This window comes from Dermochelys coriacea, chromosome 9 (assembly GCF_009764565.3).
Source record: "Dermochelys coriacea isolate rDerCor1 chromosome 9, rDerCor1.pri.v4, whole genome shotgun sequence".
Lineage (NCBI taxonomy): Eukaryota > Metazoa > Chordata > Testudines > Dermochelyidae > Dermochelys > Dermochelys coriacea.
This window is the reverse complement of record NC_050076.1, coordinates 40522211-40546001: the sequence shown is the minus strand read 5'-3', so window position 1 is coordinate 40546001 and position 23791 is coordinate 40522211. Positions and strand designations below refer to the sequence as shown.

Sequence of the window (23791 nt, the reverse complement as noted above, 5' to 3'; positions counted from 1 at the left end):
TAGGTGCAATCAACAAGGCCACCAAACAAGGACAGGAATCTGGACCTTCATATGGTGTGTGTTTATCATCCCACTGGCTGTACAATGTTACTGCATTAAAATGCAATTGCGTCTTACATTCATTGTATCAAAACTCTTTCGAACCTCTTCTGATGGCTCTTCTGTGATCTGTAGTGCTGGAATGGTGAAGAATACACACACACACACACACACACACACACAATTAGTCCCTAGTCTGTTAAAATAAAACATTTAAACTAGGGCTATCAAGCAATTAAAAAAAATTAATCACGATTAATCGTGGTTTTAATTGCACTGTTAAATAATAATAGAATACCATTTATTTAAATATTTTTGATGTTTTGTATATTTTCAAATACAAGCTTGAGGTTGGAGGCTCTGGGGTTCAGCCCTGCTCAGTGCTCAGGGCTCCACCCCGCCCTTCCCACAGTGCTCTGGGACGGGGCTTCATCCCCCTTGCCATGATGCCTCCCTTCCTTTGTTTTCAGTTAATCGCAGGTGCTTAAGGGCGATTAATTGACAGCCCGAATATAAACAAATAAATTGCTAGCAGGACATAGTTCAATAATTTAGAAGTAAAATGACAGGGTTACTGACTCAGTACCATGCTAAGATATTTAAGACTTTCAGTGGCTATGTCACACTAATTATATGGATTTTACAGTAAACTAAGAAATTAATAAAAAGAAAAGGAGTACTTGTGGCACCTTAGAGACTAACAAATTTATTAGAGCATAAGCTTTTGTGAGCTACAGCTCACTTCATCGGATGCATTTGGTGGAAAAAACAGAGGAGAGATTTATATACACACACACACAGAGAACATGAAACAATGGGTTTATCATACACACTGTAAGGAGAGTGATCACTTAAGATAAGCCATCACCAACAGCAGGGGGGGGAAGGAGGAAAACCTTTCATGGTGACAAGCAGGTAGGCTAATTCCAGCAGTTAACAAGAATATCAGAGGAACAGTGGGGGGTGGGGTGGGAGGGAGAAATACCATGGGGAAATAGTTTTACTTTGTGTAATGACTCATCCATTCCCAGTCTCTATTCAAGCCTAAGTTAATTGTATCCAGTTTGCAAATTAATTCCAATTCAGCAGTCTCTCGTTGGAGTCTGTTTTTGAAGCTTTTTTGTTGAAGTATAGCCACTCTTAGGTCTGTGATCGAGTGACCAGAGAGATTGAAGTGTTCTCCAACTGGTTTTTGAATGTTATAATTCTTGACGTCTGATTTGTGTCCATTCATTCTTTTACGTAGAGACTGTCCAGTTTGGCCAATGTACATGGCAGAGGGGCATTGCTGGCACATGATGGCATATATCACATTGGTAGATGCGCAGGTGAACGAGCCTCTGATAGTGTGGCTGATGTGATTAGGCCCTATGATGGTATCCCCTGAATAGATATGTGGACAGAGTTGGCAACGGGCTTTGTTGCAAGAATAGGTTCCTGGGTTAGTGGTTCTGTTGTGTGGTGTGTGGTTGCTGGTGAGTATTTGCTTCAGATTGGGGGGCTGTCTGTAAGCAAGGACTGGTCTGTCTCCCAAGATCTGAGAGAGCGATGGCTCGTCCTTCAGGATAGGTTGTAGATCCTTGATGATGCGTTGGAGGGGTTTTAGTTGGGGGCTGAAGGTGATGGCTAGTGGCGTTCTGTTGTTTTCTTTGTTGGGCCTGTCCTGTAGTAGGTGACTTCTGGGTACTCTTCTGGCTCTGTCAATCTGCTTCTTCACTTCAGCAGGTGGGTACTGTAGTTGTAGGAATGCATGATAGAGATCTTGTAGGTGTTTGTCTCTGTCTGAGGGGTTGGAGCAAATGCGGTTATATCGTAGCGCTTGGCTGTAGACAATGGATCGAGTGGTATGATCTGGATGAAAGCTAGAGGCATGTAGGTAGGAATAGCGGTCAGTAGGTTTCCGATATAGGGTGGTGTTTATGTGACCATCGCTTATTAGCACCGTAGTGTCCAGGAAGTGGATCTCTTGTGTGGACTGGTCCAGGCTGAGGTTGATGGTGGGATGGAAATTGTTGAAATCATGGTGGAATTCCTCAAGAGCTTCTTTTCCATGGGTCCAGATGATGAAGATGTCATCAATGTAGCGCAAGTAGAGTAGGGGCATTAGGGAACGAGAGCTGAGGAAGCGTTGTTCTAAGTCAGCCATAAAAATGTTGGCATACTGTGGGGCCATGCGGGTACCCATCGCAGTGCCCAGTGACCAGTCCACAGGCATGGCCCCACCACATCTCTCAGTGGCTGCAGTTCGCCGTTCCCAGCCAATGAGAATTGCGGGAAGCGGCGGCCAGTATGTCCCCGCAGCCACTGGGAGCTGCACCTGCGGAGAGTCAATGTAAACAAAATGCCTCCTGGCCCACCAGCGGATTACCCTGATGGGCCCATGCCGAAGGTTGTCGATCCCTGATCTAATCATTATAGATTTGCCCCACGGTGCTCATGGCCCTAGTTTACAGTGCTCAGGAGAAAATGCAGAAACAAAACAGGTCTGTATACTCCACCGTTGTCGCTCTCACATCATCTCCTGTCATCTCACTCCAAGTCCTACTGGATATCTCGTCTGCACAAATTCCTATTTTATTCCCTGCTCTTTTCTCTGTCCTGCTTTTTTTAACCCTTAAAGTTATCCTTGCTTCTATTTTCTCTCTCTCTCCCACACTTTGATATCTGCTTGTTCTTTGCCTCCTTGTTCCCATCCATATATTTTCTGCCCCTCACTTTCTCATACACTCTCTCATTTTCCCCCCTCACCTAAACATTCATCCTTTCCCTAACCCAGCTCTTCTTTCCCTTCACTCCATCGCACACAGCTACTACCCAGCAATCATCCACTTCCACCTCTCCCAGAAGCCACATTTCTCCTGGGCCACAAGAGGACTGAGGGACCACTGCAAGAGACAGGGACAAAAGAATAGCACCAAAGCACAGGGATAAGCCATCCTGTGGAATGAGGGAAAGGATCATGTGGGGACCCTTGATCAAGAGGTGCATCTCTGTGGGACAGGGAGAGGCACTTCAGAGCCCCAGATGCAGCCACTACAGTGGATGGGTTCTAAGGGGGAAGTCAGAGGGGACACAAAGTCTCTGCAGCAAGCGGAGGACTGAGACAAAGGCCCTGGCTGTCACTCTCTGGTAGAGGCCCTGACAATGATATTAAAATGGCATAGTTACAGATTGAAAAAAAAGGGTAGCATCTTTGTGATTTTTTCCTTACTTGGCAATGTAACAACCACAGAACAGATGTGAATTTCAAAACATAATCCTTGCTAGTTAGTGCGTGGCAAACTTGGGTGTAAATCTACAGCACGCTAGTCTACCACACACTAACTGGCCATGTGAACCTGCTACTACACACTAAAAGTTCCACACAGCAAGAGATCAGAGCGCAGAATGAAACTTTTAGCGTGTGGGAGTAGGGTCCACATGGCCAGTTACTGCATGACAGATTTACCCCTCTGGCTTGCTGCACACAAAATGTCCATGTGGAGAAGCCCTAATATTTATACAGAACTAATGTCCCCATGCCTCAAGAAGGAAATAATCTGTGCCAGTGTAACCCACACACCTCCTGGGTGTGGTGTTCTATCCCACTTAGTGGCACCAAAACCACTTAGAGAGAGAGATTAATGAGTTTGCTCTACAGCCTTAGCTAGCAGCCAGTTGACTTTTAGCTTATGCAGTAGAGGCACATGCACTAAGCTTCAGAGACCCCAGGGTTCAATCCCAACCGGGGTCTGTTGGTCTTATACCAGCTCTTCATCTGACACTGATTGCTTTCTCTTCCACACTGGCTGGCAAATTGGGGAACAAAGTCAATGCTCTACCTACCTCCTCCCTACAGACGCAGCTTTAAGGGAGGGCAAGTAGCAGCCCTGCTACTTTATTTCCCATCCTGTGAGCTGCAAAGTGAGGAGATTGCATAGGAAAATAAGAGCTCACTTTATGCCAGCACAGCTGGTGTTCTGGGTGAGCGATAGTCTCATCCTGTTTATCTATGATGATCTATGAAAAATAATTGTAACAACTGAGAATTAAATGAATAAAGAGGCAAAACAGAAATAAACAAATAACTATAAGAAGCCTTTCAGGTTGCAGCACTGAGGACGAAAGGTTGGCCAGTACACAACCAGAACCTGAAAATCAAAGCTTTGCAAGCTGTTGTCTTGATACAAGTATGAATAAATACCTGTTTTCATATAAACCTGACTTATCCATTGTAGGTTTATTTTAAAAGTTCCTCTTGGTCCTTCTAACCTGTGATATAAAGGAGGGGGAGAGGGAGAGTGTCTGATTAAACAAAAAGCTGTTTACAGAAACATAAAAAAGCAATCAAATTGCGTGGTCTAGCTGAGACAGCCATCTGGTTTAAAAGGACCCAGTTTAACACTCAGGTTAATTTCCAATTACTGGAGCTCTTTGAAAGGTCAAGGTAGATGAGATAAAGAGCTTTCAGAGTGAAAGGGCATTGCATTTGTAGATGTCGGAGGTCTATCTGCAGCAGGGATTTCACCCCCCAGCCCTGAATTTCCCCAAAACGCCCCCCCCCCAGTTTTGTGAACTAGTTACATGCAGTGTGGCCAATTTAGTGATTGTTTGGAAATCTGAATTGAAATTGAAACATTAATACACACTTTAAAAGCATATACAGTGTATGATAAAATAAGTGTATCTGAAAAAGTATAATAGATTTGAAAAGTATGAACATAGACTAGCTTCCTTATACAGCTTTTGTTTTTATGACAATGTCAGTGCATTCATTTTGGTGATGCGCGCTAACCTAATAATTTCAAATTATGATTTGTAAGCAAAATCTAAATGAGTTCTCCTAGCTAGTGATGATCTGGGGGCTGGGGGGAAAGGCTTCAGGATCAGATTGTATTTACAGTCACACCTAATCACCTAAGTATCCAGCAAACAGAGCTGTGTTGCCCAAGTGATAAATTTTGGCTGGGGTTGGATTACAAATCACTTGAATGGGGGGGGGGGAATGAAATGTAGTTATTCTTATTGTATGAGTAAAGGGCAGTAGAACAGTAATTAGCCTGTGCTGATTAAGGACATCAAGAGAGAGGGTGGGGACAGGTGTTTTGCTTGATGGTCTGCCTGAGTCACAAGTACTATTTGACCTGCCCCTCTCCACTGTTTAAAGACAGAACTGATTAGGCTCCATAGATAGTCTTTTGTTTTGTTAAGTGACCACTACATCTGAAGTCACTGATAATCAGGTCTAAGTGCTTAGACCTGCTGTGGGACAGTGTTTCTGTGGAAGAGATAGCTCAGCTGAAATCACTGAGAGCTGGGTGGAACCTCAAGAGACCAACTCGCAGAGGTCACAGTGGCAAGTGGCAGCAGAAGGTGACGGTGCAGGGTCATTGGCAACGGAGAGATGGAGTGAATGGTGGCACAACAAACAACAGTGGCCAGAGTGAACAGTGAGCAGCTGGAGGAACGAGCAAGGTACCTTTTTGCCCCCCACCTGTGAGGTGAACTCATGTGAAAGTACCTATGAACTCTGAGTCTCCACTGACCAAGGACAACACTGGTGAGTGTTAATGACGCTGTTAAGAATGCTGGAGACACAACACAGTTCATGCGAACAAACATGGCTGTGGTATCATACTTTCTATTTAAGCAAGGGATACCACACACTACAAACTGGAGGCCAATGTTAAGTGCATTGTCACTTGTTCATCCTGAAGTTGAACACTGGTTCCGAAAAACTCAAGCAAATGCTCACTATCTTTCTGCAAGAAACTCAATTGACTGGCTAGAAGCATGTGATGCAACAGTGAAAGACTCAACAGTTGAAAAAGTGAAGAACTTTCTCTCCACATTCAAAAAATTTGCATACATGGCTGATGAATCCACCAATGCAAATGGGCGTCAGGTATTAAGTCATTGTGTACGTTATCTTGATGTCAGTGGTAGGCCAGTAGATGTATTTCTAGATATTCAAGTTATAGAAGACACATCGGCTGCGTCTGTGACAACCCACATCTTAGAAAAGTTAAATGCTTGTCAATTGGACCCCAAACAGATGGCTGGCTGTGCATTTGATGGAGCTGCTACTTCTCCATAAGACATGGGGGAGCACAAGCTTTGCTCAGAGAAAAGTGTAACCCTAATCTCTCCTATACACACTGCCGAGGCCATCTACTCCAACTTGCGCTAGTACAAGCTGCAGACTCTTCAAAAGACATTTAAAAAAACCTATAAATTTAATGTCTTCATTATATTCTTTTTTCAGCAAGAGTCCAGAGTATCTTGAAAAATATAGAAGATACACTGGGACTGAAGTTCAAATTAGTCCAACCTGGGAAAACCCTGTGGCTTTCTCATGAGCAATCCTTGGCTGTTGTCTTAAAATTACTCCAGCCATTATTACTGAGTTTGGAAAGCATCTACCAATATGGGATGGATCTAAGTAATGAGGCTGGTGGATTACTTTTGCTACTATGATCAGAGAAGGCTATTGCCATTCTCTCTCTTGTAAGTCTACTGTTGAAACCACTTGGGTCATTAAACAATGCCATCCAGGCATCTGCTTCAACAGTAGTAGATCTTTGTCCAGCAACAGAAGCTACATTTGGATCAATCAGAGAGCTATCCATTGAAAAAGTACTGGGAGAAGCAAAGACTTCAGTCCAGAAGTTGACTAATAAAGGCATTTATATTGAATCCTTAAGTGAAGAGGACAAGAAGTGTTTGTTAAGACAAGTGAAAAAGTACACAGACTTGATTCTTAAAAATCTACAACAGTGACTTCTAGATTCTAATCAACCTCTACGTAGCTTTTACAGATCCCTGTCCTATAAAACACCAACAATTGAGTGGAGTGAGGCACTACCAACAATGGGGCTGCCATGTGCTCAGGACAGAATAGAGAATTTGAACACAGAGTGGAATATCATATGACAAATGACTTCTTTTTTATAATCACTAGTGGCTCGACCCAATCTTTATGCTATGTTTCCTGGGATGAAAGAAGTAGGAATTCATCTCTTGCTACTCCCAGTCACAACAGCTACAGCTGAGCGTTCTTTTTCTTCAAAGAATAGAATTTTGTGTTCTGAAAGAAGTCGCCTTCTGCCTGATCATGTGAATGAACGAATGAGCATATCAATTGAAGGAATGGAAGTACTGGACACATGAGAAGCCACAAAGATGAACGCATTGCATTCAAGAAGTTCATTAACACAGTTGTGCAAAATTATAACAAGAAACCAAGAAGGATATAGATGTAGTGCTTCATAAAAGGCTTGAGTAGCCAACATTAATTTGTATAATGATTTTAAAACGAGTTAAATCTAATAAAATGGTCATGAAACATTTTTCAGTTTTTATTATGGTGCCATACAGCCCACCTTCACCCTCATGGTCTCAGCCCTCATCGGCCCTGACCCCCCTCTGCTCCCCCATAAACTTGAACACACACCCCCTAATTTCAATTCCTGGGGAAAACACTGACCTGCAGTGATAAATAATCTTTTTGAAGCAATGGGACTACTCACAGTACCTAATTTTAGGTATCAGTGGAAGCAGGATCAGAATCTAAATGTGGAAGAAATGTGGTACCAGCTCAGAGAAAGCAAGCATATATGCTTATTTCAAACACTCACTTTGCTCAGAGAAATTGAGGAAACAGTTTTTTTTATTTCTTTTCTCACTTACCCCAGTGTTAGTCCATTGACTCCAGGGATGTAAAGGATAATCTGTTTCCAAGCCTATATTACACATCAAGCCAATATATCACTGTGTCTCCTATACTTACTGTGGGTAAGAATGTCCCTTGCTGAATGGATTCTTCCCTCCTCTCCCTCACCCCCATGCATCATAAAGCAAAGAAAAGAACTGCTTTTGTGGTACTTCTACTCTTCCTTTTGCAGTATGGTGGGCAGGGTCAGGGCCTTGTCTCACCTTCTTCACAGCTAAGCCAGTACTGAGGAATGAGTAATAGACTACTAATGTAGACCTAGAACAAGGAAAGACAGTTTTAATTTGCTCCCCAGTTTGCTCTTGGTGAAGCAAAGCTCAACACTAACCTTTATTCAAGGCAGAAAGTAAACTTATGATCTAGCCCTATAGGAACAACAGTTTGAAATCAGTTTCTCTCTTCCCTGTACCACTTTTCAAAAAGTTAATCAATTTATACAAAAATGGACACCGAGTGTGTTCATACAAATGAAACTCCCTGAGTAGATCATCAGAGTCACCCAGATAAAGGAGTGCAAAACTGGAATCCATTTGTATTACCGGAATGAACTCATCTTGAATTTGCAAGCCTGCTCATTGGCTCAGTGCAGCTGAGCCCAAGTTTGTTTCCAATGCAAATGCTCTTGTTAACCAATTCAAAACTTGCATTCTGTCAATTATTTGCATTAATATTATTTGGTTAAATTCTGAATATTGTTGCTGGTCAACTCGTTCACTGAATACTCAGAGAAATCAAACACAAAAGGCACTCAAAATGCAGACAACATGAATTCAATTTTTGGAGTGAATATTGACAGAAAAGGTTTTGGGATACTCTATCAGCTCTCCTTCCAAATCTCACTCTCATCTAATCCTTTAGTTAAATAAAGAGGGAAAATGAAACAATATGTAAATATCTGTTTCTGATTTTGATGTTTGTTGTATAATTTAGGGTGCAAGAGGAATAATTAAAATGCTATGGGAAAAACCCATGTCAAATCCTTGGACAGACTAAGAAATTCTACATGTTACTGAAGCAAGTCTGCAACTGAGGAAAAGCTACCAGTAGAACACCAATTTATTTCCTTGACCCTTAGGTAGCCAATGGTAGGATTTGGCAAATAAGGAGCATGCACTTGAAAGGAATGGTCAATTTCTTTATTAATCATACTGCTGCCACTGCCCCCCTACATCAGATTTCAAGTGTCTTGTTTTGACCTGAAGAAAAGTCAGTAGTAAATTAAGACAAATTTACCTTGTTCACAGGCAGAAGCAAATGCTGTAACTTGCTTTAATACATTTCTATAGTGCAGAGCCCTGGAAAATTTAATAAGAAACAAGTTCTGATATATCACAGATTTTGCAGCAAAGGTAATGATGGTGACTTTTGCCCTGATGCATAAAAATCAATTTCCCAGCCCTAATTTGAGACATCATGTTCCTTCTCCATCCGAACCCTCAGTCCATGAAGAGCAGCTCCTCCGAAGTGTGTGATTTAAAGACACCCTCAATGAAGTGTAAATCCCTTTCTTGAGACACTGGCTGCCTTCCAAGGTCCCAATTCTGCAAACACTGTGTGTACACATTTCACTCTTCTCACGTGTGTAAAGCTAAGCACACTCATGAGCATATGCATTATCGGGGTCTAAGTTGTCAGTTAAAGAACAAGGGAGCTCTCATTGGTTTCATCCTCTACAGAATGGCTTAAACACCCCAGACCATCCCCTAAATAGGAGTCAAATAGCTGAGTTTCTCTATGAAGTAAAATAAAGTTTAAGAAAAAATATGTATTTACTGTGGAGAGTAAGATTTTCATCTGATTTCTGGTTTGCAAAACTAATGGCCAGGTAAGAAAATAGCTTTTATTTCATTTATTTTATTAATTATTATTATTAATAATAAAAATAATAAAAACTAACTCTCCTGACTCCATGGGCAAACACTATGCAGATAGCTATTTGTACACATTGAGCATGTCTGTGGTGGACAGCATAACAAACGTGCTATCCAGTAATCTAGCCATCAAGGACTCAACTTCTTAATAGGAAAAGGCGAATAAAAGCAAGAAAAAATACCAATATTTCATCAAACAACACGCATTGCATATTTTACCACTATATATATAGAAATGGGAACACATGTATAGCATTATCACATATACAATTCCTGTTGGTAAATTATGAGTTTTTAATAGTGCCCATGTAGCTCAATGCACCATCACTGGAAACTGATGTTACTGTTCTTTGTCAAGAAAACACTTGAAAAATGTCAAGTATTGGGGGTAGCCGTGTTAGTATGTATCTACAAAAACAACAAGGAGTCCGGTGGCAACTTAAAGACTAACAGATTTATTTGGGCATAAGCTTTCGTGGGTAAAAAACCACTTCTTCAGATGCATGGATCCATCCATCTGAAGAAGTGTTTTTTTACCCACGAAACCTTATGCCCAAATAAATCTGTTAGCCTTTAAGGTGCCACCAGACTCCTTATTGTTTTTGTTGAAAAATGGTGGATTTTTAAATGGTGATCATTACATAAATATGAAATAGAAAAGCTGCTGTACTTTTAGGTTCTCCCTGATACAGAGAGAAGGGAGAAAGAAGAACCTTACAATAAATACAGATTTCTAGGGAAATGGTGACACTAATCTGACAATCTGTCAGAAGCCCTGAGAGCTGGTTAAGGAGGAAGGAGAAAAAATATGAGTAGGCCATGATACAGGTAATATTTCCCTATTTTGTAATGCCATCTTTGAGACAGCTAAAAGGAACATTTAAATAGTGCCTGACTTGACACAGGTATAAACAATACACTTTCCTTATATGTCTTTTTAACTTTATTTTCTATTCTATGCCAATGAATTGTATTAATCTAAGATAAAGTATTGGAAGAGGATCTTAAATTGGGGTCAAATTGGGCATCAGAACTCAGACATCAAAGGGAGATGAGTCATGAATAGGTAACAGTCTAAGTACCTCGGCACTGTTTAAAGGAGTTTCAATTCCCTTCCCCGAACAGTTATGTCGAGAAGGCAGAATGTACATAGGGAGATCCAAACAAAGACAGGGTGCCAGATTTTGTTACACTTATCCTTTAAAAATTAAAAAATTATTTTGTTTTTGTCCTACTAGCCAACAAGGGCTAACTAAAAGAGAGATAAGTTGATGTTCTCAATCAGGTTCCTAGTGAATAAATCTCTACCTTCTGAAAAACACAGCAAGTAACTTGGTTGGCAGTCTCAGCAGAGAGGCTAATTGAAAAAACATGAAGAATGAACTACCCTCAACTCTGGATATGACAGCTCCCATTTTTCTTTAAGGACACTTTGGTAGGCTGGTTGAAAAGTGGCAATAATTTAAGACATAATGGGTCAACTCCATTGGGCACTCCTTGTACTGCTAATGCCATACTCCAAATCTTTCTGGTGGACGGACATAGAATGTGAGTCTTCAATGATCTTCTTGCATAAGCACTAAATTCAGCTAATATTTCAAATTGTGGACCGGATTCTCCTGTCACTTTTACTGGTGTAAAATGAAGTCAATGAAGTCATGTTGGTGTAAATGTGAGGAAAAACTAAGGGTATGTCTATTTTATAGCCCCATGAGCCCAAGTCAGCTGACCTGGGCCAGCTGCAGAGGTGCTGTGAGTCTTTTATCACAGTATAGACATATTCATAGGTATATATGTGGCCCCCATAACACTAGTATCTGAGCATCTCCATCTTCAATGCATTTATCCTTACAACATCTCTGTGAGACAGGGAAGTGCTCTTATCCCTATTTTACAAACGGAGGCACAAGAGACAGTTCCAGATTCACAAAGGGACCTAGCCACTTGGCTATTCTGGGGCAGGTCCCTCTCAATCTCTCCTGTTGAAACTGTACCACTATGTATTATCAAATACTTAAATATTCATTGGGCCAGAGAGAGAGAGAGAAACTATAGCCCAGTGGTTTGGGCATTCTCTGGGCAGTGGGAGACCCAGGTACAGGCAGAGGGAGGTACTGGCCCCATGTCTATCACATCCTGGATCAGTGCTTTCATCACTGGACTCAAAGTCATAAGGAGGTACCTCCCCACACCTCCTCCTTGTTTCTTCTTGAAAAAGGGCTGACCTGGCCAGGGCACCTAAATCCAAGAGAGGGTTCATAACTGTCAATCCTAAGGGGACATAATTAAGAGCCTAAATCTTTTTGAGAGGCCTGGCTTGGAACATGCCCCTCTCCTTCTGCATTCCATTGGGAGCCTTGGCCCTTCACTCAGTATGGTGAATTCCACTAGACAGCAGGGCACCTAGAAGTTACGCCTGGCAGTGCTCGAAGTCCCCCTCATGAATCCAGCCCTAAGTGATTTTCCTCAGGTGATATAGGAAACCTGCAGCCAAACAGGGAATTGAACCCAGGTCTTCTGAGTCCCAGGCCAGTGCCCTAACTCCTAGGTCATCCTTCTTCTCAGGGCACAAATATATTTTAAATATTAACTAGTGAGCCAAATTAGATATGCAGAGGGCTCAGGAAGCACCATATGTGAATAGAACTTTACATAACATTGTTTTTTCATGACTCTGTATTTTTGTGTTACTATTGCCCTCCCTTACATCCCTGTACGGGGTGTCAGCCCCACTGGCAGTGATAGGGTTAAAACCCAGCCTGGAGGAAACAGCCAATTAGGGCAGTGGCTGCAGCCAATTAGAGCGGAGGCTGGACCCGCCAATCAAGGCCCAGCCAGCCCATATCAAAAGAAACTGCAGGCCAGAGCTAGTCAGTTTGCTGCAGGAAGCCCAAGGGAGGGGACTGGCTTCCTAGAGGGATACAAAGACTAGCACCATGAAAAGGGCAGATAGGACTTTCAGGTCCAAAGTCCTGGAAAGAGGATAAAGGAGCCAGAGACAGGAACTGAAGGTGCTGGGGCTGTGGGGAGGTGGCTCAGGGAATTGAGACAGACTGGTGGAGAAAGAAAGGAGGGGCAGTGTGAAGCTGTTGTTTACAGGGTCCCTGGACTGGGACCCAGAATAGTGGGTGGGCCTGCCCGCTACCCTCCACTCACCGCTGAAGAAGTGGCCAGGCTATGGATTGCCAAGCCGCTGTGAGGAGTTGCTAGACTGTTGCAGAAGGAGTCCCCCGGAAGGGAGAACCTGGATTGAGACATGGCTAGAGGGCTGGGCCACAAACCAGAGGCAGTGAGACTGGAACTGTGGTGGGTCTGCAGGCAGAGATGAGGATAGGAGAGCCAATACCACCAGAGCGCACACCTGCTGACCACAGCTAATTCCTGAAATGGCCATTAGAAGGTGCCAGTGTGATGAGTGACCCAGTGACAATCCCCCATTTCCAACCTACAATTCAGAATGCACTCACTAGCTGCATTCAGGAGACAGCCTCCATGTGCATGCTGTAAATTCCTTTATATTGTGATGCTGGTAGACCAGATTTCAGTTCTTGACAAGGCTGCACACGTCAGCTGAGCACTGACAAATTCACAATCGGAAGCCAGACCAGCTCACTTGTGTGTTAGTATTGTCCAAGATAGATGTTAGACTTGTAAGAATGTGTTTAGTCTCTATAAAATGCTTGTCAGGTGCTGCATATATTGATCTTCCTTATAACATCTGTATCCAATGTGATAAGGTAATATGTACCTTTTGCTTTAGAAAATTTAGTAAAAATATTCTGAACTTGTGAATCCAGGCAGGAGGAATGGTTTCCTCACCCATCAAGAAGGACTATCAAAACTAAGTGGGCCATTGTGGAGCATCACGATACAAAGACTGGGTTATTGGCCCTCACACATCCAGGAAGGTGCTACATGCAAGAAATCCTGTCCCACCAGCTTGAATGCTGGAAGAAAGGGATAAAATGTGGATACATTACATTTTCTGTCTCTCTTTGCTGTTTGGACTGTGGCAGGGCTGGAGCTAGGAAAGAAAAGTAGAGATCCCCAGGTTCAACCTGGATTAGCCCTAAAAAAATTCTGTGCTGACAGATTACTACAGTTCTAACAAAAACAACCAGGAATTCTTGTGGCGCTTTAGAGACTAACACATTTATTTGGGCATAAGCTTTTGTGGGCTAGAACCCACTTCATCAGATGCATGGAGTGGAAAATACAGTAGCAGGTATAAATACACAGCATATGAAAAGATGGGAGTTCCCATATCAAGTGGGAGGTCAGTCTAACAAGACAATTCAATTAACAGTAGGATACCAAGGGAGAAAAAATCACTTTTGCAGTGATAATGAGTGGCTCATTTCAAACAGTTGACAAGAAGGTGTGAGTAACAGTAGGGGGAAATTAGTGTGGGGGAAATTAAGTTTTGTAATGACCCAACCACACCCAGTCTTTATTCAGGCCTAATTTGATGGTGTCCAGTTTTCAAATTAATTCCAGTTCTACAGTTTCACATTGGAGTCTGTTTTTGAAGGGTTTTTTTGTTGAATTGCCACTTTACTGTTATTGAGTGACCGGGAAGACTGAAGTGTTCTCCTACTGGTTTTTGAATGTTAATTCCTGATGTCAGATTTGTGTCCATTTATTTTTTGCATAAGGACTGTCCGGTTTGGCCAATGTACATGGCAGAGGTGAATTGCTGGCATCTGATGAAGTGGGTTCTAGCCCATGAAAGCTTATGCCCAAATAAATTTGTTAGTCTCTAAGGTGCCACAAGGACTCCTCGTTGTTTTTGTTGATACAGACTAACACGGCTACCCCTCTGAAACCTACTACAGTTCTGTACCCTACTGGGATCATGGACTATAACTCATTTGTGTATATATGTTGCCTGTTTTAACCTGTAAATAAGTCACTCATTTCTTTTTCCTAGTTAATAAATCCTTAGTTAGTTTACTATAGGATTGGCTACTAGTATTGTCTTTGGTGTGAGATTGCTTCCAGTCCCAAAACACCAGTCACTTACCCAAGTCAATCTGAATCTTTTGTGATCTTTGGTGTATGGCAACCAACCATCGCTAAAGTCTAGCTTGCCTGGGTGAAAAGATAGATTGGAGTGTCCAAGGGAACTGTCTATGACTCCCTGGTAAGACTGGTTTCAGAGTAGCAGCCACGTTAGTCTGTAGCTCACGAAAGCTTATGCTCAAATTAATTTGTTAGTCTCTAAAGTGCCACAAGTACTCCTTTTCTTTTTTTTTTTCCTGGTAAGACTGTTTTCCTGCTTCAAAAATTCATATTTGTTACTGTGTTGGCAAAATCTAATTATAGAACATACAACCAGTAGAGGTATCTGCCCTGCTTTTTGACTGTCTGCCCATAAATGTGGAGCATGCTGATTATAAATAAAATGATGAAATACCAGTATTTATTTAAAACAGTTTCCTGACTTAGTTTCTCCTAACTCTATATCTTGACAATACTTCTGTCACAAAAAAATAAAATAAAAAATACAGTGAACCAAAACCAACAGCCACATTTTTAGAGGCAAAATCCCCATGTATAGCTCTAAAGGCCCAGCTCTGAAAAATTCTGCCCATGAATGGCTATATCCTGCAAATGGACCCAAATTGGTGTGTCCTTATCCAGTGTTAAATCAGTGAAAATATGCAGACCAGCAGAGAGTGCTTGCTTGAGTAAGTACTGCAATATGGGGCACTAAAATGTCTCCTGATTTTGCTCCGAGACTTTTTCTACACTCCCTTCAGCACTATAAGCTGATCTTAAGCATTGAGTCATTCCTATTCTGGAAATTCATTACCAGCAACTTGGATCTACCAGAAATCATAGATTATTCCTATCCCTCAACAGGGAAAGACATGGCTAAAGAAGGGACTTTTCATGCTACAAAGCCAAACATTACTCCCTTTCTGTGATCCATGTAGCTATGAATGTTATTGCTACTTGCAATCTTCTTTTCCTGTATTCAAAGAAGATAAACAACAAATTAAGGGATAATCATCTGAATTTACAAAGCAGCTCCATGGATCCCCGACAGTTTATAGGGGGGAAATGACAAGTGTTGAACTAATTCTATAGCAAACAGACAATCAATAGTAATCTGTTTAACATACTGTGGTGTTTAGATGCTGCTTGTAATTATTAGAACTGGGAGTACTGGCTTTTGAGAGTTTGAAAGGACAGGAAACAGAAAGGGGGGAGGAAGTTGAGGAGGCGGAGTGAGAGCTACCGAGGGTGCAGCAGCAGCAGCTTGGTAAAGAGGTTTCCACTTTAAAAATAAAGTCCTGGTGAAGTTTGTTAGTACCTTTCCTGGTTGCTACCAAACACACACACAGAAATTATTTGAGAATACCTAAAACACTATAAAACCTTATTAATGGACTATGAAAACTAATTGAAAAAGCAGACTGATAGCTAATGCCACCTTTGAAAAGGGAAACTGTCCACCAACTCCAACGCACGGAAGAGTTTGGACATTACTCAAGAAGCTGTTGTTAGACCCTATGGACCTAGCAAATTGTCTCTCACTATCCAAGCTTCCTCTCCAACTATTCCTACTAACTAACAAGATCCTGGATCCCCTCTCTTAATCGGGTAAGGATCACATTTCTCTTCACCGTAGACAGTGAGAGGATATGTATTCTCTTCACAAAACACTACTCTCCCATCTTAAAAGTTTTAGCGAGGCTAATGGGAAAGCACTGTTTGGCCATCCTGACTTTCAGGCTGCAATCAGTCATGATGGGCATTTTTTCCAGACCTCAGAGCTCTGTTCTGTTACACAGCTTGTTCAACATCTATATGAAGTCTCTGGGGAAAAAACTCCCCAATAACCACAGAGTTCAATTCTGGAAGGCAGTGAGCATCTTTAACTCTCTCTGGCTTCAGTGGAAGCTCAGGATGCTCATTACGTCATAGGATAAAGTCCCTTGGTGCCTAGCTGAGAAGCAAGTGGATTCAAGGCTGAAAGTGAGTCTGAAGAAGAAAACATTCAGAATATTTAGGTATATGCTAATCATGAAAAACAGATTCATCTTCAAATTCTTTATCATTTAGTTAATGTAACAATTACACCTGGGGGAATTCTGCACCAAAAATTAAAAATTCTGCACCCAATATTATAAAATTCTGCATATTTTATTTGTTAATATAATCACATCAGTTTCAATTATTTTGGTAATTTATTTCAAAATACCTGTCAGCAAGTATGTCTGTAACAATACAGACAACAAAAAAGATTCAGGAAATGATTTTTGACAAATAGATTCCTTATTAGGCATATTAAGACAGCACTCTGAGTAGTAATTCATTTAAACTACAGTAAAGAACCATATTTCCTGTACCTCTAAGAAGCAGTGGACAGGTTTAGGGGAGTCAGAGATAATGGAGGTGCTGAGGGAGAGGGAAGTAATTGCTGGGAAGGAGCCTGGGTATGAACTTGAAGTGTTGCAGGGTATGGGTGGGAAAAGTATGGAAGAGGTATTTTTGGGTGGCGGGGAGGGATTGTTAGGGAGCATCCCCCATGCAGACCCCTAGCTAGCCCCTAGCCTTTCCCATTTAGTCTGGCACATCTGCCCCGTCCCCATGTATCCATGCAACCCATGTGTCCTTGCACCCCATCCCCAGATGTCCCTGCAACCCTGTGTGTCCTTACACCTCCTGTCCACACATGTTCCTCCACCCCCACTCAGACACCCCCTCCCCCCAGTCCCCGTGTCTCTGTGCCCCCACTCAGCCACCTTCCTGTCCCCATGTGGTCAAACACCCCTCCTCCCTGTACCCATGTGTCCCTGCACCCATCATCCAACCCCCTCCCCTCATCTCCATGTGTCTCTGTGCCCCCATTCAGCCACCCATCTTCCCCCTGTAGCTCTGCACCCCACACGTGGCCCTTCGCCTCCACTCCCATTCAGCCCCTGTCCCAGTCTGTCCTCCCCCACTAGCCCTTAAGAGCCCCTTTCTAAACTCCACCCCCCCCCAGCAACCCCATGCTGTCTGACTCCTCATATCCCTCGTCTCCTGACCTGGCCTGACTGGCGCTCTGCAGAAGGTAGGCTCTTTCTCTTTCCTATCATAGCTGGGGCTGGCCAGGAGCAGCTGCTCTGTTCTAATGCCACAGCGCCCTCTGGTGGAAAAAAGAAGAAACTGCAGCAACTTTTCAGCAGAAGCTTTTTTTCTGTTTAAAAAAAAATAAAAATATGTGTGGCACATGAAATATGTGTGCAATGGCGTAGAATTCCCCCAGGAGTAAACAATGGAAACAGTAAGTGCTACTCAATTAACATCATGTGATGTGTTTTGTAATTATTTCAGTACATTCCAAGCAATTTTCTGAATTCAAATTAAACCCAGGGAGTTCATTCTGTGGTTCATAAATCATTATCTGAAAGAGGCTCTCTCTTCAAGGCCCAAACACTGGTCTTGAAGAGTGGGGATGGTACTTGCTGATAAGCAGATAGAAATGGTGCAATATCAACAAATCAGTCTGGAAAAGAAGGTGGAATGGAAAGATTTTGTAAATAATATTGCTATTTTTTAATAAACCTAAACTTTACAATTTGATTTATTTTCTGATTGCCAGGTGAAATGCCATAAATACACATTAACATCTTCACCACCACCACTACTACGGGATTAGACTTTACATAACTAAACACTGCTGAGGCAGACTGTGTAATTTTACCACTGGTATAAATACTAAGGATTATAATAACCGATATGCTCTCTCTATATGTACGTTCCATTCAGATACTGTTACTCTATTTTGATTGAGGCTGCATACAGAGGGCCTGCTTCCATTTTCATGGTAATGAACCACTAAAGCTAGTGGTTAGGATCACATGTCTTACAACATAATGGGTAATTATTCTATGCCAAACTCATCCCTGTTGCTTATAAGTCTGAATTTCCCATAAATGTAAAAGCTTTGACCAGAAATGAAATAGGGCACTGGTTTGAATTGGAAGTGGGGAGCAAAGAAAGATCTTGGCCATGCCCACAGTAGAGAAATAGTTCAAATTTTTCCACCATTGCCACTTTTGGTTCATCCCCTTTGGTGTTAGCAACATTGGAGGCTTTAATATAAATAGGCTATCACCACTATTACAAACACTGACATCTAACCCTATTCAGAAAATAGCTATTCAACAGGTCTAAAACATTGGTGGCTGCCAGTTACGCTAAGGCTTCCAATGTAGTTCATGCCAGTGGAGATGAAACTGTAGTAGTTATGCTGGAACATTTGTTTTAGAAGTCCAAGTGTAGACATCTCTAATGTTCTTGCACATTTAGAAATCTGAGTCAGTTGAAGCTGCTATTGGAAAAGGAATGTGTTTTATTTTATTAATGAATGGGACTCCCATAAAGGAAATTACCAGCCTGTTATGGAATGTGGTGTAATTAAGAAGAATGCATCTAATTATAATGTCTGGATACATGTAAAACCTTTAGAACAAAATAAAAAGATAGGTTTCAGAGTAGCAGCCGTGTTAGTCTGTATTCGCAAAAAGAAAAGGAGTACTTGTGGCACCTTAGAGACTAACAAATTTATTAGAGCATAAGCTTTCGTGAGCTACAGCTCACTTCATCGGATGCATTTGGTGGAAAAAACAGAGGAGAGATTTATATACACACACACACACAGAGAACATGAAACAATGGGTTTATCATACACACTGTAAGGAGAGTGATCACTTAAGATAAGCCATCACCAACAGCAGGGGGGGGAAGGAGGAAAACCTTTCATGGTGACAAGCAGGTAGGCTAATTCCAGCAGTTAACAAGAATATCAGAGGAACAGTGGGGGGTGGGGTGGGAGGGAGAAATACCATGGGGAAATAGTTTTACTTTGTGTAATGACTCATCCATTCCCAGTCTCTATTCAAGCCTAAGTTAATTGTATCCAGTTTGCAAATTAATTCCAATTCAGCAGTCTCTCGTTGGAGTCTGTTTTTGAAGCTTTTTTGTTGAAGTATAGCCACTCTTAGGTCTGTGATCGAGTGACCAGAGAGATTGAAGTGTTCTCCAACTGGTTTTTGAATGTTATAATTCTTGACGTCTGATTTGTGTCCATTCATTCTTTTACGTAGAGACTGTCCAGTTTGGCCAATGTACATGGCAGAGGGGCATTGCTGGCACATGATGGCATATATCACATTGGTAGATGCACAGGTGAACGAGCCTCTGATGGTGTGGCTGATGTGATTAGGCCCTATGATGGTATCCCCTGAATAGATATGTGGACAGAGTTGGCAACGGGCTTTGTTGCAAGAATAGGTTCCTGGGTTAGTGGTTCTGTTGTGTGGTGTGTGGTTGCTGGTGAGTATTTGCTTCAGATTGGGGGGCTGTCTGTAAGCAAGGACTGGTCTGTCTCCCAAGATCTGAGAGAGCGATGGCTCGTCCTTCAGGATAGGTTGTAGATCCTTGATGATGCGTTGGAGGGGTTTTAGTTGGGGGCTGAAGGTGATGGCTAGTGGCGTTCTGTTGTTTTCTTTGTTGGGCCTGTCCTGTAGTAGGTGACTTCTGGGTACTCTTCTGGCTCTGTCAATCTGCTTCTTCACTTCAGCAGGTGGGTACTGTAGTTGTAGGAATGCATGATAGAGATCTTGTAGGTGTTTGTCTCTGTCTGAGGGGTTGGAGCAAATGCGGTTATATCGTAGCGCTTGGCTGTAGACAATGGATCGAGTGGTATGATCTGGATGAAAGCTAGAGGCATGTAGGTAGGAATAGCGGTCAGTAGGTTTCCGATATAGGGTGGTGTTTATGTGACCATCGCTTATTAGCACCGTAGTGTCCAGGAAGTGGATCTCTTGTGTGGACTGGTCCAGGCTGAGGTTGATGGTGGGATGGAAATTGTTGAAATCATGGTGGAATTCCTCAAGAGCTTCTTTTCCATGGGTCCAGATGATGAAGATGTCATCAATGTAGCGCAAGTAGAGTAGGGGCATTAGGGAACGAGAGCTGAGGAAGCGTTGTTCTAAGTCAGCCATAAAAATATTGGCATACTGTGGGGCCATGCGGGTACCCATCGCAGTGCCGCTGATTTGAAGGTATACATTGTCACCAAATGTGAAATAGTTATGGGTCAGGACAAAGTCACAAAGTTCTGCCACCAGGTTAGCCGTGACAGTATCGGGGATACTGTTCCTGACGGCTTGTAGTCCATCTTTGTGTGGAATGTTGGTGTAGAGGGCTTCTACATCCATAGTGGCTAGGATGGTGTTTTTAGGAAGATCACCAATGGACTGTAGTTTCCTCAGGAAATCGGTGGTGTCTCGAAGATAGCTGGGAGTGCTGGTAACGAAGGGCCTGAGGAGGGAGTCTACATAGCCAGACAATCCTGCTGTCAGGGTGCCAATGCCTGAGATGATGGGGCGTCCAGGATTTCCAGGTTTATGGATCTTGGGTAGCAGATAGAATACCCCAGGTCCTGGCTCCAGGGGTGTGTCTGTGCGGATTTGTTCTTGTGCTTTTTCAGGGAGTTTCTTGAGCAAATGCTGTAGTTTCTTTTGGTAACTCTCAGTGGGATCAGAGGGTAATGGCTTGTAGAAAGTGGTGTTGGAGAGCTGCCTAGTAGCCTCTTGTTCATACTCTGACCTATTCATGATGACGACAGCACCTCCTTTGTCAGCCTTTTTGATTATGATGTCAGAGTTGTTTCTGAGGCTGTGGATGGCACTGTGTTCTGCATGGCTGAGGTTATGGGGTAAGCGATGCTGCTTTTCCACAATTTCAGCTCGTGCACGTCGGCGGAAGCAGTCTATGTAGAAATCCAGGCTGCTGTTTCGACCTTCAGGAGGAGTCCACCTAGAATCCTTCTTTTTGTAGTGTTGGCAGGAAGGTCTCTGTGGGTTAATATGTTGGTCAGAGGTGTGTTGGAAATATTCCTTGAGTCTGAGACGTCGAAAATAGGATTCTAGGTCACCACAGAACTGTATCATGTTCGTGGGGGTGGAGGGGCAAAAGGAGAGGCCCCGAGATAGGACAGATTCTTCCGCTGGGCTAAGAGTATAGTTGGATAGATTAACAATATTGCTGGGTGGGTTACGGGAACCATTGTTGTGGCCCCTTGTGGCATATAGTAGTTTAGATAGCTTAGTGTCCTTTTTCTTTTGTAGAGAATCAAAGTGTGTTTTGTAAATGGCTTGTCTAGTTTTTGTAAAGTCCAGCCACGAGGAAGTTTGTGTGGAAGGTTGGTTCTTTATGAGAGTATCCAGTTTTGAGAGCTCATTCTTAATCTTTCCCTGTTTGCTGTAGAGGATGTTGATCAGGTGGTTCCGCAGTTTCCTTGAGAGTGTGTGGCACAAGCTGTCAGCATAGTCTGTGTGGTATGTAGATTGTAATGGATTTTTTACCTTCAGTCCTTTCGGTATGATGTCCATCTGTTTGCATTTGGAGAGGAAGATGATGTCTGTCTGTATCTGTGCGAGTTTTTTCATGAAGTTGACAGATTTCCACTCTATACGGCTAAATTCAGTGCCTTGCATAATCACAGGTTTCAGAGTAGCAGCCGTGTTAGTCTGTATTCGCAAAAAGAAAAGGAGTACTTGTGGCACCTTAGAGACTAACAAATTTATTAGAGCATAAGCTTTCGTGAGCTACAGCTCACTTCATCGGATGCATTTGGTGGAAAAAACAGAGGAGAGATTTATATACACACACACACACAGAGAACATGAAACAATGGGTTTATCATACACACTGTAAGGAGAGTGATCACTTAAGATAAGCCATCACCAACAGCAGGGGGGGGAAGGAGGAAAACCTTTCATGGTGACAAGCAGGTAGGCTAATTCCAGCAGTTAACAAGAATATCAGAGGAACAGTGGGGGGTGGGGTGGGAGGGAGAAATACCATGGGGAAATAGTTTTACTTTGTGTAATGACTCATCCATTCCCAGTCTCTATTCAAGCCTAAGTTAATTGTATCCAGTTTGCAAATTAATTCCAATTCAGCAGTCTCTCGTTGGAGTCTGTTTTTGAAGCTTTTTTGTTGAAGTATAGCCACTCTTAGGTCTGTGATCGAGTGACCAGAGAGATTGAAGTGTTCTCCAACTGGTTTTTGTCATGTGCCAGCAATGCCCCTCTGCCATGTACATTGGCCAAACTGGACAGTCTCTACGTAAAAGAATGAATGGACACAAATCAGACGTCAAGAATTATAACATTCAAAAACCAGTTGGAGAACACTTCAATCTCTCTGGTCACTCGATCACAGACCTAAGAGTGGCTATACTTCAACAAAAAAGCTTCAAAAACAGACTCCAACGAGAGACTGCTGAATTGGAATTAATTTGCAAACTGGATACAATTAACTTAGGCTTGAATAGAGACTGGGAATGGATGAGTCATTACACAAAGTAAAACTATTTCCCCATGGTATTTCTCCCTCCCACCCCCCCCCCCACTGTTCCTCTGATATTCTTGTTAACTGCTGGAATTAGCCTACCTGCTTGTCACCATGAAAGGTTTTCCTCCTTCCCCCCCCTGCTGTTGGTGATGGCTTATCTTAAGTGATCACTCTCCTTACAGTGTGTATGATAAACCCATTGTTTCATGTTCTCTGTGTGTGTGTGTGTGTGTATATAAATCTCTCCTCTGTTTTTTCCACCAAATGCATCCGATGAAGTGAGCTGTAGCTCACGAAAGCTTATGCTCTAATAAATTTGTTAGTCTCTAAGGTGCCACAAGTACTCCTTTTCTTTTTAATAAAAAGATAGTTTCAACAACTTTTAACAGAACAGCCTTTTCCCCCAAACAATATAAATACTGTACTATCCCCACCAAGGCCCTTGCATAGCCAAAACCCAGAGATAAGGAAAAGATGTTGCAACATCATATCCTAAAGATAAATGGGTTTGCGCCTGTTGGTCCAATGGATAAAGCTGATTCCCAAAGCAAGAGTCCTTCACCGCGCCCTGTCACCATACCTGCCACCATACCTACGCAGTGGTAGCACAAGCATTTCAATTGGTCTCAACTGTTGATCTGGTACGTGGGCAAAAGGCAGTTTCATACAACTGGGAACCAAACAATATATGGTTTTGGAGATTTAAAGTGAACACTTGGAATTGCACCTGAAAGCAAAAAAGGAGGACAGTGCAGTTCTTGAAGAACTGATTTAGCATGTTCTCTGCAGATGAGCATTGCACCAGTTG

General features: G+C 42.4%; 1 protein-coding gene and 1 long non-coding RNA gene across 2 annotated transcripts in view; one reads left to right on the top strand and one right to left on the bottom strand.

The window, feature by feature from the left end:
* Window positions 1-23791, bottom strand: part of SPSB4 (splA/ryanodine receptor domain and SOCS box containing 4) — a 322601-nt gene that overhangs the window by 215494 nt on the left and 83316 nt on the right. The window lies entirely within an intron of this gene.
* Window positions 7583-21087, top strand: LOC122455804. Its single transcript, XR_006274281.1, has 3 exons — window positions 7583-7593; window positions 13714-13846; window positions 21075-21087. It is a non-coding gene; the product is annotated as an uncharacterized LOC122455804 (long non-coding RNA).